Here is a 14,864-nt window from a genome sequence, read left to right on the forward strand (position 1 = left end):
AGAGAAAATAAAGTTTTCCAAACATTTTTTTTTTAAAATGTAAATGAAAAATGTTGGTAAAACATTACCAACATCAGTTTTAGTAAGTTATAATAAAATATCAGAAACACCCAGAAATTATCTGATCCAATTCATTTTTTTTTTTTTACGGATTTCACAGATAGTATTTCCAAAAACTATATTTCGAATATTTGCATAATTATTCTATTTTTTTCAAGAAAACTTTTCATGGAGGGCAAATAAATGTTTGTTATTGCTTTATTTACAAACAAGTTCAAATTAATAAGGATATTGACTGGTTTAATCAGAAACTTATGGTAGCAATGCGTGCTACTTCTTTCTTTAGGGCCCCAGCCTGGCCAGGTGGGTTAAGACGTTCGACTCGTAATCTGAGGGTCACGGGTTCGAATTTCAGTCGCATCAAACATGTCCACCCTTTCAGCCGTGGGGGCGTTATAATGTGATGGTTAATTCCACTTTTCGTTGGTAAAAGAGTAGCCCAAGAGTTGGCAGTGGGTAGTGATGACTAGCTGCCTTCTTTCTAATCTTACACTGCTAAATTAGGGACAGCTAGCGCAGATAGCCCTTGAGTAGCTTTGCGCGAAATTCAAAAAACAACAACAAACAACCTTTCTTTAGTAGCAATTGATCACGAGGACATGGATTCTTTTCTTGGTTTTCCCCTATCCTAATAATATTTAACTAATTGATCTTGGACTCTTTATAGTGTAGTAACAATCAGACAGGGCCTCGCACGACCAGCTGGTTAAGGCGCTCGACTCGTAATTTGAGCGTTGAAGGTACGAATCCCTGTCACACCAAACATGCTCTCCCTTTCAGCCTTAGGGGCCTTATAAAGTTATGGTCAATTCCACTCTTACACTGCTAAATCAGACACGGCTAGCATGGACAGCCCTAGTGTATCCTTGCGTGAAATTCAAAACAAACAAACAATCCAAATTTAATTGTAATATGAACTATTTACTAAAAGCATTAAGAAAAATAGCTTCACGTCAGTTGTTCAAATCTACCATATAAAGCAAAAGTTTGGCACAAAATATTAGTTTCACCAAACAACATGTTGTACCATTTAATTTTAAAGCAATTTTTACAGAAAAGACAACAACAACAAAAAACTACTGCACACTTATGCCCATTATAAGTCAATGGAAGGTATTGTTGTACGAACTCAAGGCATTTTCAACGTCAGCTGACTTGTGATCATGCGCATTATTGTTTCCTCAGGAACTAAAAGATGTGAAATTAAAATACATCCTGCGTTACTTAAGAATTGGGAAAAAACAAATCCATCTCAGGATACACATAGATACTCGCACAAGCTGGTGTGAGTTGGTGGTTCTAGCCTTTTAATGGTGTCGTTATTAACGTAGGTATTTTATGGATCATAAGATACCACACTTGAATTCGTTTGTCTTACTTGAATGTACAGTATAACATTATATTTGCTGTTCTCGTCCTGCGTGGACGTGTTTCGAAATATTGACTAGATTTGGCTGTTACATTAAACTTTCAGTGCTACGGTAAATTTGTAATAGAGCACGAAGCTACATAACGAGCTATCTACGCTGTGCATCTTACGTGTATCGAAACCCGGGTTCTAGTGTTGTAGCCCTTCAGCGCCTCTGCATTGGTGTGATCAAATAATTTGATAATTCTGCCACGAGTAAATATAAATAATAAAAGTCTATTTTTAAACTTCAGCATAGATGTCGAGTCAGTAGATTAAATAATACTTTATTTTAATGCTAAATACCTAAACTTGGAAGGTAAAGAAAATCCTTGGCGACTAGTTTAGGTCATCTTTGTTTGTTGTTAAGCACGATGAAAGACAATGGGTTGTCTGTCTGAAGCAGCTATCGAAAGTCGATTTTGTAGCATTATAAGACCTCTCACTTTACGAGGGGTCGTCATTTTCTCTATTTTAATGTAAAACTATACAATAAGCAACTTGTACTCTGTGTATCACGAGAAATCAAACCGCGAATTTTAGGGTTACAGACAAATAGTCCTCCAGGAAGACAACAGTAGGTTATTCGACTTACAACGCTAATTCCTAGACTTTGATTCTCCCTGGTGGCCACAGTAGCAAGCTCAATTTTCATTTGCTCTAATACACACAATGCAAATGGTTAAATTCACTGTTGCCCTATCGCGAAACTTTAGTTTTCCTAAGAAGTTCTAAAATAATTTTGAAATATGAGAAAAACCGTTCTTCGAATCATTCATTATTTACAAGTTATGCTTGTTTTTTTGTCCGTTTTGAATTTCGCGCAAAGCTACTCAAGGGCTATTTGCGCTAGCCGTCCCTAATTTAGCAGTGTAAGACTAGAGGGAAGGCAGCTAGTCATCACCACCCACCGCCAACTCTTAGGCTACTCTTTTACCAACGAATAGTGGAATTGACCGTCACGTTATAACGCCCCCACGGCTGAAAGGGCGAACATATTTGGCGCGACGGGGATTCGAACCCGCGACCCTCAGATTACGAGTCGCGCTCCTTGACACGCTTGGGCCGCAAGTTATGCAAAACACTTAATAGCGTATCTTTATTATTACGTTTGCAATTTACTCACCGATGCTGTGGTGTAACAGGTGTTTTTCTTAAATTGTAATAGGACATGACTGTTGGTGCAAAACTACACAACTATCTACCTTCTGTATATCACGGGAACCGAATCCCGATTGTTGTTAGTGATGTCGAGAAACCCCACTCGTAGAGAAATATACATGTAAAATCGGCTCGTTTGGGTTGAGAAAATATTTTACGTAGTGGAGCGAACAACGTTTCGACCTTCTTCGGTCATCGTCAAGTTCACAAAGAAAGAAAGAGGTAACTGACTGGAAGCTGACCACACGTTTGAAAGGGGTTGTGTAACTGAGTGTCGGAATGTAGAGGGCGTGCTTAGATGTTTGAATATGTAATTTTATAATATAAAATAACATACCTCAACGTAAAAAAATTTTCTCAACCCAAACGAGCCGTTTTACATATATAATTTTCTATTATTTTCAGTTATTACACTAACACGTTCAATTTTTTTAAATAAAATCAAATTACATATCCCACTGAGACAATTGAACAAATGTTCCGAAAATATTTTATTTTCCCATACTTCCTAATGTTTTTCACATTTCAATAATACATCATAATTGTAGCAAAAAAGCAAGTTACACAAACAAAACTGTCGTACTTTATTATAACTACTAAAATAATCATGGTGACAGCAGTCTAACAATATACCGAAGTTAGAAGGGCCTAATTTATCGATGCAACACACCAATACCTCTTCCTTATGGTAAAACAGGGAGAGTGATTATTGCCTGTTACTTTCACCCAGCTACTTTTGAAAGTTCATCATTTACAAATTACCCGGGAGATGGCGCCACGTATGCAAGAAAGAATTTGACTTAAACTAACCTAACCTAAACGTTCCTGAAGTTGGTAACTCGCTAAAATTAACACACATGATAAAATTTTCTCTATTAAATCAGATAACCAGGGGAGCTTCTTTTTGATTATAAAAACCGAAAATAATTTTTAGAACATGTCCCTTTACTCAGTTTCTAACAGTAGAATTTCAAGAGAGCTTGGTAAATATATATAAGACATCAAGTTTTAAGACAATCAAAACTGAAGAAACAGTTGACACTTATTTCTGTCAAAGACCAACTTTGAGTAAAACTCTTTTCTACTGATATAAGATATAACAAGTAAACGTGTGACACAAGAAACTCTGTCTATCTGCGACGATCGTCCGCACATTTTAATAATGTTTCTTTTTACTAATTCATTTTTGCAATTGAACCTGTTTCGGCCCATTATTTATATAGAATTTTAAAGTCACAAGTTTTCATACATGTTTACTTTTAAGTGGATGCAATTTTTAATTTAAATTAGGAATTTCAAATCCAAGTCGCTTCGGCATCCATACACAATGACAGCGATGTAACTTGAAAAATGTTCCACCACCTGAAATAAAACAAACTGGATTTTGTACATTTATTCGCTTTCCAACAATTACCTAAATGTGTCAGGCCATCTGGCCCCCTTTTTGGCTCGGGCCGGCATGCCCTGGTGATGAGGGCGCTCAATTCCAAACCTTAGGGTCGCAGGTTCGAATCCCGGTCGCACCAAACATGCTCGCCCTTTCAGTCGCGACAGCGTTTTAAAGTGATGGTTAATCCAATTATTCGTTGATAAAAAGAGTAGCTCAAGGGTTGGCGGTGAATGGTGGTGACTAGCTGCCTTTCCTCTAGTCTTACACTGTTAAATTAGGGACGGCTAGCGCAGATAGCCCTCGTGTAGCTTTTCGAGAAATTCAAAACAAACAAACGATCCTTCCTACCCTGAAATTGCGGGAATATATTTACACAACTGAGTTAGATATAAATCTAACTGTTGTCATTCTGTTTCACAGTAATTCATATATGTATCGAAATATTTTCTTTAGACTTCGAATGGCTGTCAACTTCCAGTGACACAGCGGTATGTCTGCGGACTCACACTGCTAGCGACAGGGTTTCGATACCCGTGGTGAGGGCAAAGCACAGGTAGCCCATCGTGTAGCTTTGGGCTTAATTCCAAACAAATAAATAATCGAATTAATGAAATTATTAAACAGACGTATAAATAATTCAAATGATTAATCAGACGATTGTTTTTTGTTTTTTTTTAAATTTCGCACAAAGCTACTCGAGAGCTATCTGTGCTAGCCGTCTCTAATTTAGTAGTGTAAGACTAGAGGGAAGGCAGCTAGTCATCATCACCCACCGCCAACTCTTGGGCTACTCTTTTACCAACGAATAGTTGGATTGACCGTCGCATTATAATGCCCCCACGGCTAAAAGGGCGAGCATGTTTGGTGCGACGGGGATCCGAACCTCGGATTACGAGTCGCACGCCTTAACCCACCTGGCCATACCGGGCCTTAATCAGACGAACAAAATCATTAGGTCTTCGCATGTACTTTCTCATCTTGTTCTTCAGTTACTTTTTATCCCAGTTATCGGTTTTCTTCACGTAAAAAACAGTAATTTTAATAATTTAATTTCAAGTTACTTGCATCATCAGTGAAGGGCCAGAGCCCGTCTCAATCGCTAGCGTGACTGTTACCCAAAAAGCGAAAAAGGGTAAGTGGGTAGTTAAATTCAGTCTTACAAAATTAGCCCAAGCTTCCTCTATCGTTCCATTTTAATAATTTGCCTTCCTTATAGTACAGAAGATCAAAATTAAGAGACCCTAAACAGCTTAGCGGTAAGTCTGTGAGCTAAAATTACACGTGATGGCCAAAGCGCAGATAGCCAATTGAGTAGCTTTGTGTTTATTGACAAACAAAATTAGGGTCGTCTAAAGTATGTATGTCTGTGAATAGATTTGTACAGATATAAGAAAATACTCAAGCAAACATTAGTACAGTTCATTTTGAAAGATTTAAATAACTTTGACCGGACAAAAAAAAATGAGAAAGAAGCTGTGATTTCTTATTGCAAAGCCATATCGGGCCATATGCTGAGCCCACCGAGGGGAATCGAACCCCTGATTTTTGTGCTGTAAATCTGTAGACATATCGCTGTACTACCGGGAGGCATTTTCAAAGAAAAAAATCACATACTTGAAAACATTAAAATATGAAATTGATACAGTAGGGAAGTATGAATATTCTCTGGGACCTTACCACATTCTATGGGCTAATATAGAATACAATTACAGGCACGGCGTGAAGTCAGTTTGTCCGTTTTTATTCTTTGTTGTTACTGTTATTTTTTGATGTCGAAATACCTTTACTAATTGGCGGGAAATCCCAGCAACAAGGGGGTTAAAGAACCCAAGAACAACTTAAGAAATAGAAGTTCATCTTTCCTGTGACCTAAGCCTAAATTACGTCATTTTCTGAAATGCTTTGTGAGTGACAGTATTGAGAACTAATTGCTTTCTGGTAACGAAATGTTTTTTAAGAGCAAAATTTAAATGTTATTTGACGATGATTTAAAACATATTTATCTAAAAAAAACCACCCATAAAATAGGCCTAGTAAACGTGTTCCTTGTTCTTTAGAATAAATGTTTGTGATGACTTCATAATTGTTTTCCTTTTTATATTTTCTAAGGGTGAGTGGTCGGAACTAAGCCCAAAGCTACACACTGGGCTATCTGTGCTCTGCCCACCACGGGTATCGAAAACCGGTTTCTAACTGTGTGAGTCCTTATTAATAAGCCCCCTGGTGGCGCAGCGGTATGTCTGCGGACTTACAACGCAACCATATAAATCGACGAATATAATGACGAAACAATACACATCTCACGAAGCGGTTCAAATCTTTGTTCAAATGTAAAACGAAGTGTTAACTACCATATTCGAAACATCTATAAAAAACTTTAAAATCAAAATTTTCGTAACAGGTGATGAGTTTTAAACGATAGGTTTCTTACACCTAACTAACCTGTTGTTTCTAAATCGCTGCTACACTCGGGAACGTCCACTATACTACTATCACACCTACTCTTACACCTAACTAACCTGTTGTTTCTAAATCGCTGCTACACTCGGGAACGTCCACTATACTACTATCACACCTACTCTTACACCTAATTAACCTGTTGTTTCTAAATCGCTGGCTGCTACACTCGGGAACGTCCACTATACTACTATCTTATCTAAAAGACGTTTCTTTTTATAAATCACGTAACTATTACTATACGGTCATTATTAATTGCATCGTTCAAAGAGAAATAAATTTATTTCTGTATTTTATTATCTTAATCAAGAGGTCGATTACGGCTATGTTGTCAGTGAGTCGGACCGTTAGCTTGAGGATTCATGGTTTTCTTCTCGTCCTCATAAAAATAACACTTCCTACGTTATGAGCACCACCATTCGATTAGCGTATTTCAAGTGTTGGCGGTGGGTGCTATGGGCTAAATGCTTTCTTACTCTATCATTTAAACAGTAGAATTGGTTATTGCAGATATTTCAAAATGCAAAATTTCGGGAAAGTTATTTTGCGAACAAATAAGTCCCCCCGATGGGACAACAGTAAGTCTTCGGATTTACAACGCTAAAATCAGAGGTTCGATTCCATCGGTGGACACAGTAGATACCCCAATGTGGCTTTGCTATAAGAAAACGCGCACACATATATTTATATTCATTTATATAAATATAAATAATTTGGTTTTTTGTTTTTGGAACAAAGCCACATTAGACTGTGATGTATTCATTGTGAGCGATCGAACACCGTATTTTAAAATATACATAAAACCCATTAGCGCATACTTCAAGAAGAAACTAGCTGGGCGTCATTACAACCATTGTTTGACGTATAGTCGGAACTTCTATTTATCCAGCGGCAAGAACTCGTGACAGCGTTGCGATGGTATTGTACCCCGTTGGTTCTCAAACACTAAACATTGCGGACATGGATGAACGTATACGGCTGACATGTTATCTTGATAAACGATGCCTGTTGACATACTTAGAGAATCTATTCCGAGGAGATTCAACTGTGAAAAGCAGGGCAGAAGCTGCGGTTGAAAGGGCGGTATTTTCTTTGGGTGAAAAGTGACTAACCACCCTGGAACTTAGCAACAATTCGAAATGAGAAAATCTTGTTGTCTAATTTACTGTTACAGTTTGGGTGTGCGAAAGGTCGGACAGGGAGGTAACCGAACATTTACATGAAATAACCAATGAGAATTCGTTTACACTGAAGCTGACACTCATTAACCAATGACTAAGACGGTTACATCAGCTTTACCTGCAGTTTCCCGATTTCTTAAGTAACACAAGATTTACGTTGAAGACGGGAAAATTTACTTTATGGCAGAAAATTACCACTTAAGAAATTGTAATGAAGCAATTATCTGCTATCTGGTGTATGTGACCCCGCCCCCCAGTGGGCCAGCGGTAATTCTAGGGGCTTAAGCCTCTGAAAATTTAGTTTCGATACCTGTGGTGAGCAGAGCAGAGACTGTCCGTTCTAAATTGTTGCATAATGACAAACAAACCAAACAGTTAATCACATCCACCAGTGGCACTGACTTATATTGATAAAAACCGAATTTCGATACCTGTGGTGAGCAGACCTCAAAAAGATCTTTGCGTAGCCTTGTGCTTAATAATAAACTAAAACAATACGTAAACCAGAGCTGAAAAACAAGGACTTCCTAAGTGACGTGGCTAATTTTTTTATTTACTGATATAATATAATGAAGATGCAAAAACACTTCGTGATCCATAAATTCAGTGCACAATCAACTGCTGACGTTTTCGGCCACAATCCCAATAATATCTCGCGAAGATTAGTCACTTTTTCAGACTCAGGTTAATCTTAAGTGTAGATACTAATATAATAATCCAAAATAAACTACTGTATTCTTTAATGGCTCTCACTCGTGTCAGCAATGAGCATGAGGTCTTAGAACTCTAAAAGCAGAGTTTGATCCCTACAACAGACACAGCACACACACACACACACAGCCTACTGTACTGCTTTAAAAAAAACAAATAAAGTGTATGTTTGGAAAATAAAGCAAGATCTCACAAGATACAAACAAACATAAATACATCCAAATTAATATAAACATAGTAAAATAATATTTATAAGTAACGGATTCTAGGTTTGAAATTACAAATAATAGGCAAATAATATTTGTCTCTTGATGACCCAATGGTGAACAAATATTTTTCAACTACGTTTGTACGAAGGCTTGTTTGTTTGTTATTAAGTACAAACCTACACAAAGCGTAGATAGCCCTCGTGTAGTTTTGCGCGAAATTCAAAACAAACCAAACACCTACACAAAGCGCTATCTCCACTTTCCCATCCCGAATAACTCGATTTTCAGCGCTATAAGTCCTCAGATCTTCCGCTGAGCCACCAGGGGATTTATGTAGTAGGATCTAAAGCGTTTGATTTCTTTTTGGGTATTCGTGCATAGCTATACAAACGCCAGGTGCGTTAGCCCTTCTTAATTTTGAACTGACAGTCTAGAGAAAACTCCACCAGTAATTTTATACTACTCTGAATGAATAGTGTTATCTGATCGTCACTCCTATAACGCGCCCACAGTAACAAAGGGCGAAGCAAATGTTTTTTTTTGGCAACGGCTCCCGAACCGTAAGTCCCTCAGGTTCGCAGTTGAGACATGCTTACTTCAGGGCAGACCCGTCCTAAACACAAAGAAAAAGACGGAGGCAAACATGAACAAAAATTAATTCGAACAATTTTTTTCCGACGCCAGGGTATAATTTATAATTTTTGTTTCGTGTCCGTCTAACACTATTATTATTCAAAAATAGAAATCAAGCAGGGCCACGTTACATGTTTCTAAACTTCGAATACAACTAACCCTAATTTTGAGCTACTGAGCGAGGAAAGGTTAGGTAGCAAGTCTGTAACACCCACTGCAACCTAGGTTTCTTCCGGCTTTCAACCGTATAACGGGATTGACTGTCACGCTTCTAACGCACCTACAATTAAAAGTTAACAAACTACATCTTCAGGTTTAAGTCAGCAGAAACATGCAGTGTACGTGAAAGTTGGTCCGCTAGTTGTTTTAAAAGACAGTAAAGATAATTCAGATAAGTAATAATAATTAATTATCATAATTATAATTATTATTGTGTTATTAATTCGTACACTTATTCTAATTTGCGAATTACTTAAAATAAGTACGATCATAGTACTAATTTACTAACTTAATCTGGTTCACACCCTAACAATTGTTGTTCACGAAACTGATAATATAAATAGTGCTGAGAAACTTTAAACAACTCTATCGTATGGCGGCTGATTGCTTGCTTGTTTGTTTTTGAATTTCACGCAAAGCTTCACGAGGGCTATCTGAGCTCGCTGTTTCTAATTTAGCAGTGTAAGACTCGAGTGAAGGCGGCCAGTCATTACCACCCACCGCCAACTCTTTGGCTACTCTTTTACCAACGAATAGTGGGATTGACCGTCACTTTATAACGCCCCCACGGCTGAAAGGGCCAGCATGTTCAGTGTGACGGGAATTCGAACCCGCGACCCTTGGATTACGAGTCGAATGCCTTAACTCAACTGATCATGCTGGACCTATATCGCGGCCGAACTGACAACCTTCGGTTTCTGTACGTGGCGTGGCTGGCTTTGCTATACGAAATACACACACACACGGTACGTGGCAGATGTAATATGATTGGTGTATTATTACGTATTCCTATTTGCTTCCACTCATAATATCGTACAACTACGTTACTCAATTTATAAAACAAATATATATAATAGCGTACAAGTAGGTTCTATATCTTGTACAAGCACAAAACATAAAGAGTTGCGTGTCAAAATTATTTTCCATTACAGACACGTGTCGGTCACCTGTCAACGTTGTCTAATTACACCAATAGGTGGCTGTAATTTGCTACTGATTCAGACTTTCAAGTTCGAAACCAGACAACCCTAACTACAGCTAATTAATATTACGTAAATATTATACGGGTCTCTAGTGGCTCAGTGGAAAGCTTCTTTGTTTATTTGTTTCAGAACGAAGCCACACCAGGAGACTCACAGGTAAGGCTATAGTGTGACGACGCTAAGAATCAAGTTTCGATACTAGTTTTGTACTTTTGTTCTTAATATCAAGCGAAACGGAAACCTAAATATTATATTAATAATAAGAAAGAAATCATTGCGTCCAACGCCTGTGACCGACATTCGATAGCACATTTTAACAGTTTGAAAGTCAACTGTGACATAAAATTACCATGTTCTTGCGTGCGTGTTTTTTGTTTTTTAACTATTTCAATTTACCAGTGTAAGACCAGAGGGAAGGCAGATAGTCATCACCATCCAACTCTTACGCTACTCTTTTACCAACGAATAATGGGATTGATCGTGACATTATAACACTCCCACGGCTGAAAGGGCGAGCATGTTTGGTGTGACGGGGATTCCAACCCGCGATCCTCAGATTACGAGTAGAGAGCCTTAACCACCTGGCCATGCTGGGTCTTAGTAATAACAAAACATGGCCTTTGGACTGAACATCTGTTTGACCACAGAAGTTTCTCGTGATAAGTCGGGTGACCTAAAGAGCTCCGGATGACGGATAATTTCACTAACCTTTGTTACTGTCTGCCGCCAACCAAGAGGCCTTGCCCTGCTTCCCCACGCTGAGGACCACCGTGGTGGCTGACAGTAGTGTTTGTGGGGTCCTCCTGGCGGAAGCAAAACGTCATCATTACATCAGACCAGCAGTGTTGATACGAAGCACTTGAATATCATTTCGAGACGCTAAATTCCGGTATGATAGTAAAAGTGATACGATCTAACAACTGACGAACCGAAAACGCCAACGAGAACAGCCTGCTATTAACTTGCGTTTTCACTTCATAATCGTAACATTTTTTTTTTTTTAATATTTAAAACGAGTTTGGCGGTTGGCACATTATATTTGGTTTTGTTTTCACTTTCAAGTTTTTAGAATTACCAACGTATTGTATTCTCCCGTTGACGATGTGGTTTCTTGACCCACTTTTAACGATAAAACTAGGATGACCAGTTTGACAGTAAACTTAATAAAATTAAAAAAATAACTGGTGTTAAAAACATAATAATTAATTAACAACGTGTTAAGAATGCTTATCCTAAGGCCTGACGTCTAAATAAATTGAAAGAAGTTAATAATACTTACAATTCACTTATGTTTGTTTGTTTTTGAATTTCACATAAAGCTACTCGAGGGCTATCTTCGCTAGCCGTCCCTAATTTAGCAGTGTAAGACAAGAGGGAAGGCAGCTAGTCATCACCACCCACCGCCAACTCTTGGGGTACTCTTTTACCAACGAATAGTGGGATTGACCGTCACTTTATAACGCCCCCACGGCTGAAAGGGCCAGCATGTTCAGTGTGACGGGAATTCGAACCCGCGACCCTTGGATTACGAGTCGAATGCCTTAACTCAACTGATCATGCTGGACCTATATCGCGGCCGAACTGACAACCTTCGGTTTCTGTACGTGGCGTGGCTGGCTTTGCTATACGAAATACACACACACACGGTACGTGGCAGATGTAATATGATTGGTGTATTATTACGTATTCCTATTTGCTTCCACTCATAATATCGTACAACTACGTTACTCAATTTATAAAACAAATATATATAATAGCGTACAAGTAGGTTCTATATCTTGTACAAGCACAAAACATAAAGAGTTGCGTGTCAAAATTATTTTCCATTACAGACACGTGTCGGTCACCTGTCAACGTTGTCTAATTACACCAATAGGTGGCTGTAATTTGCTACTGATTCAGACTTTCAAGTTCGAAACCAGACAACCCTAACTACAGCTAATTAATATTACGTAAATATTATACGGGTCTCTAGTGGCTCAGTGGAAAGCTTCTTTGTTTATTTGTTTCAGAACGAAGCCACACCAGGAGACTCACAGGTAAGGCTATAGTGTGACGACGCTAAGAATCAAGTTTCGATACTAGTTTTGTACTTTTGTTCTTAATATCAAGCGAAACGGAAACCTAAATATTATATTAATAATAAGAAAGAAATCATTGCGTCCAACGCCTGTGACCGACATTCGATAGCACATTTTAACAGTTTGAAAGTCAACTGTGACATAAAATTACCATGTTCTTGCGTGCGTGTTTTTTGTTTTTAACTATTTCAATTTACCAGTGTAAGACCAGAGGGAAGGCAGATAGTCATCACCATCCAACTCTTACGCTACTCTTTTACCAACGAATAATGGGATTGATCGTGACATTATAACACTCCCACGGCTGAAAGGGCGAGCATGTTTGGTGTGACGGGGATTCCAACCCGCGATCCTCAGATTACGAGTAGAGAGCCTTAACCACCTGGCCATGCTGGGTCTTAGTAATAACAAAACATGGCCTTTGGACTGAACATCTGTTTGACCACAGAAGTTTCTCGTGATAAGTCGGGTGACCTAAAGAGCTCCGGATGACGGATAATTTCACTAACCTTTGTTACTGTCTGCCGCCAACCAAGAGGCCTTGCCCTGCTTCCCCACGCTGAGGACCACCGTGGTGGCTGACAGTAGTGTTTGTGGGGTCCTCCTGGCGGAAGCAAAACGTCATCATTACATCAGACCAGCAGTGTTGATACGAAGCACTTGAATATCATTTCGAGACGCTAAATTCCGGTATGATAGTAAAAGTGATACGATCTAACAACTGACGAACCGAAAACGCCAACGAGAACAGCCTGCTATTAACTTGCGTTTTCACTTCATAATCGTAACATTTTTTTTTTTTTAATATTTAAAACGAGTTTGGCGGTTGGCACATTATATTTGGTTTTGTTTTCACTTTCAAGTTTTTAGAATTACCAACGTATTGTATTCTCCCGTTGACGATGTGGTTTCTTGACCCACTTTTAACGATAAAACTAGGATGACCAGTTTGACAGTAAACTTAATAAAATTAAAAAAATAACTGGTGTTAAAAACATAATAATTAATTAACAACGTGTTAAGAATGCTTATCCTAAGGCCTGACGTCTAAATAAATTGAAAGAAGTTAATAATACTTACAATTCACTTATGTTTGTTTGTTTTTGAATTTCACATAAAGCTACTCGAGGGCTATCTTCGCTAGCCGTCCCTAATTTAGCAGTGTAAGACTAGAGGGAAGGCAGCTAGTCATCACCGCCAACTCTTGGGCTACTCTTTTACTAAAGAATAGAGGGATTGACCGTAACATTATAACGCCCACACGGCTGAAAAGGCGAGCATATTTGGTACCACGGGGATGCGAACCCGCGACCCTCAGATTACGAGTCGCACGCCTTAACACGCTTGGCCATGCTGGGCCGCTATGCATTTTGTTAAAGTTTTATACTGTACGTACATAAACAGCGTTTGAGATAATATTGACCTCTCACTGTTCAGCCCAATTGACGATTTCTGGGACTGCACGAAAGGCCTCTTTGGAAATGGCGTATTGGAGCCAAATACTGAACGAACAAACTGAGACAAATATACAGACAGGTTACGCGACTTTTTTTTTCCCAAAACTTTAGGCTTACGAAATTGATTACTATTTATCGATTCCCGTTTTGGCCGGATCAGGATGACAATTCTCTACACGTAAGAGAGAACAGTAAAACAAATGGCAGTTTTCAAGCCCTCTTTAAATACCTTCAAGTTTCTTTGAATTCTTTATGTGACGCGAGAAACACGGTCAAAAATCACAGTCTGGTCTCAGTCGAGGCATGAAATTAATGTTGTATCTCTTTCGGTGTCACAGTGATTTTATGGATTGACAGCATTAACATCCACAAAATGTTATGTACCTTACAACACGCATTTCGAGTCGACACAAATAATTGAATTAGACCACCTGGCGAATCAGTCCTGGTAGTAAATCAAGATAAAAATGCCAGCAGCAGAGACGCAGTTATTAAGAGCATGCGTACTAATAAAGATGACCGTCTCTAGTTAAAGACTAAATATTACAGGAATGGTAGAGAAAAACAACAACAAAAAAACTCCAACAAAGCCCGTGACGTACCCGCCCCCTCTTTGCACCTGACCACACACATGGCTTGTGTTCCTCGCAACCTTAGCTCCGACACTATATTAATCAAGAAGAGGGTGCGTAAGACCAAATTATTGCAAAACTCGAACTAGGTGATCTGATAAAATGGCGTAGGGATATACAGTAGTGAAGCTTAGCCACAGTGATGGAAAATGTCGGGTTTTTTGTGTTTTTTTTAGAGGAACGGACAACGTGACAGGTGACGTATTTTTATTACTTTGAACTCAGCTACAGTGGAGAACTGCTATGCACGTTCATAGAATAGTTGGTATTCAACTCGGGATA

This window comes from Tachypleus tridentatus, chromosome 3 (genome assembly GCF_004210375.1).
Source record: "Tachypleus tridentatus isolate NWPU-2018 chromosome 3, ASM421037v1, whole genome shotgun sequence".
NCBI lineage: Eukaryota > Metazoa > Arthropoda > Merostomata > Xiphosura > Limulidae > Tachypleus > Tachypleus tridentatus.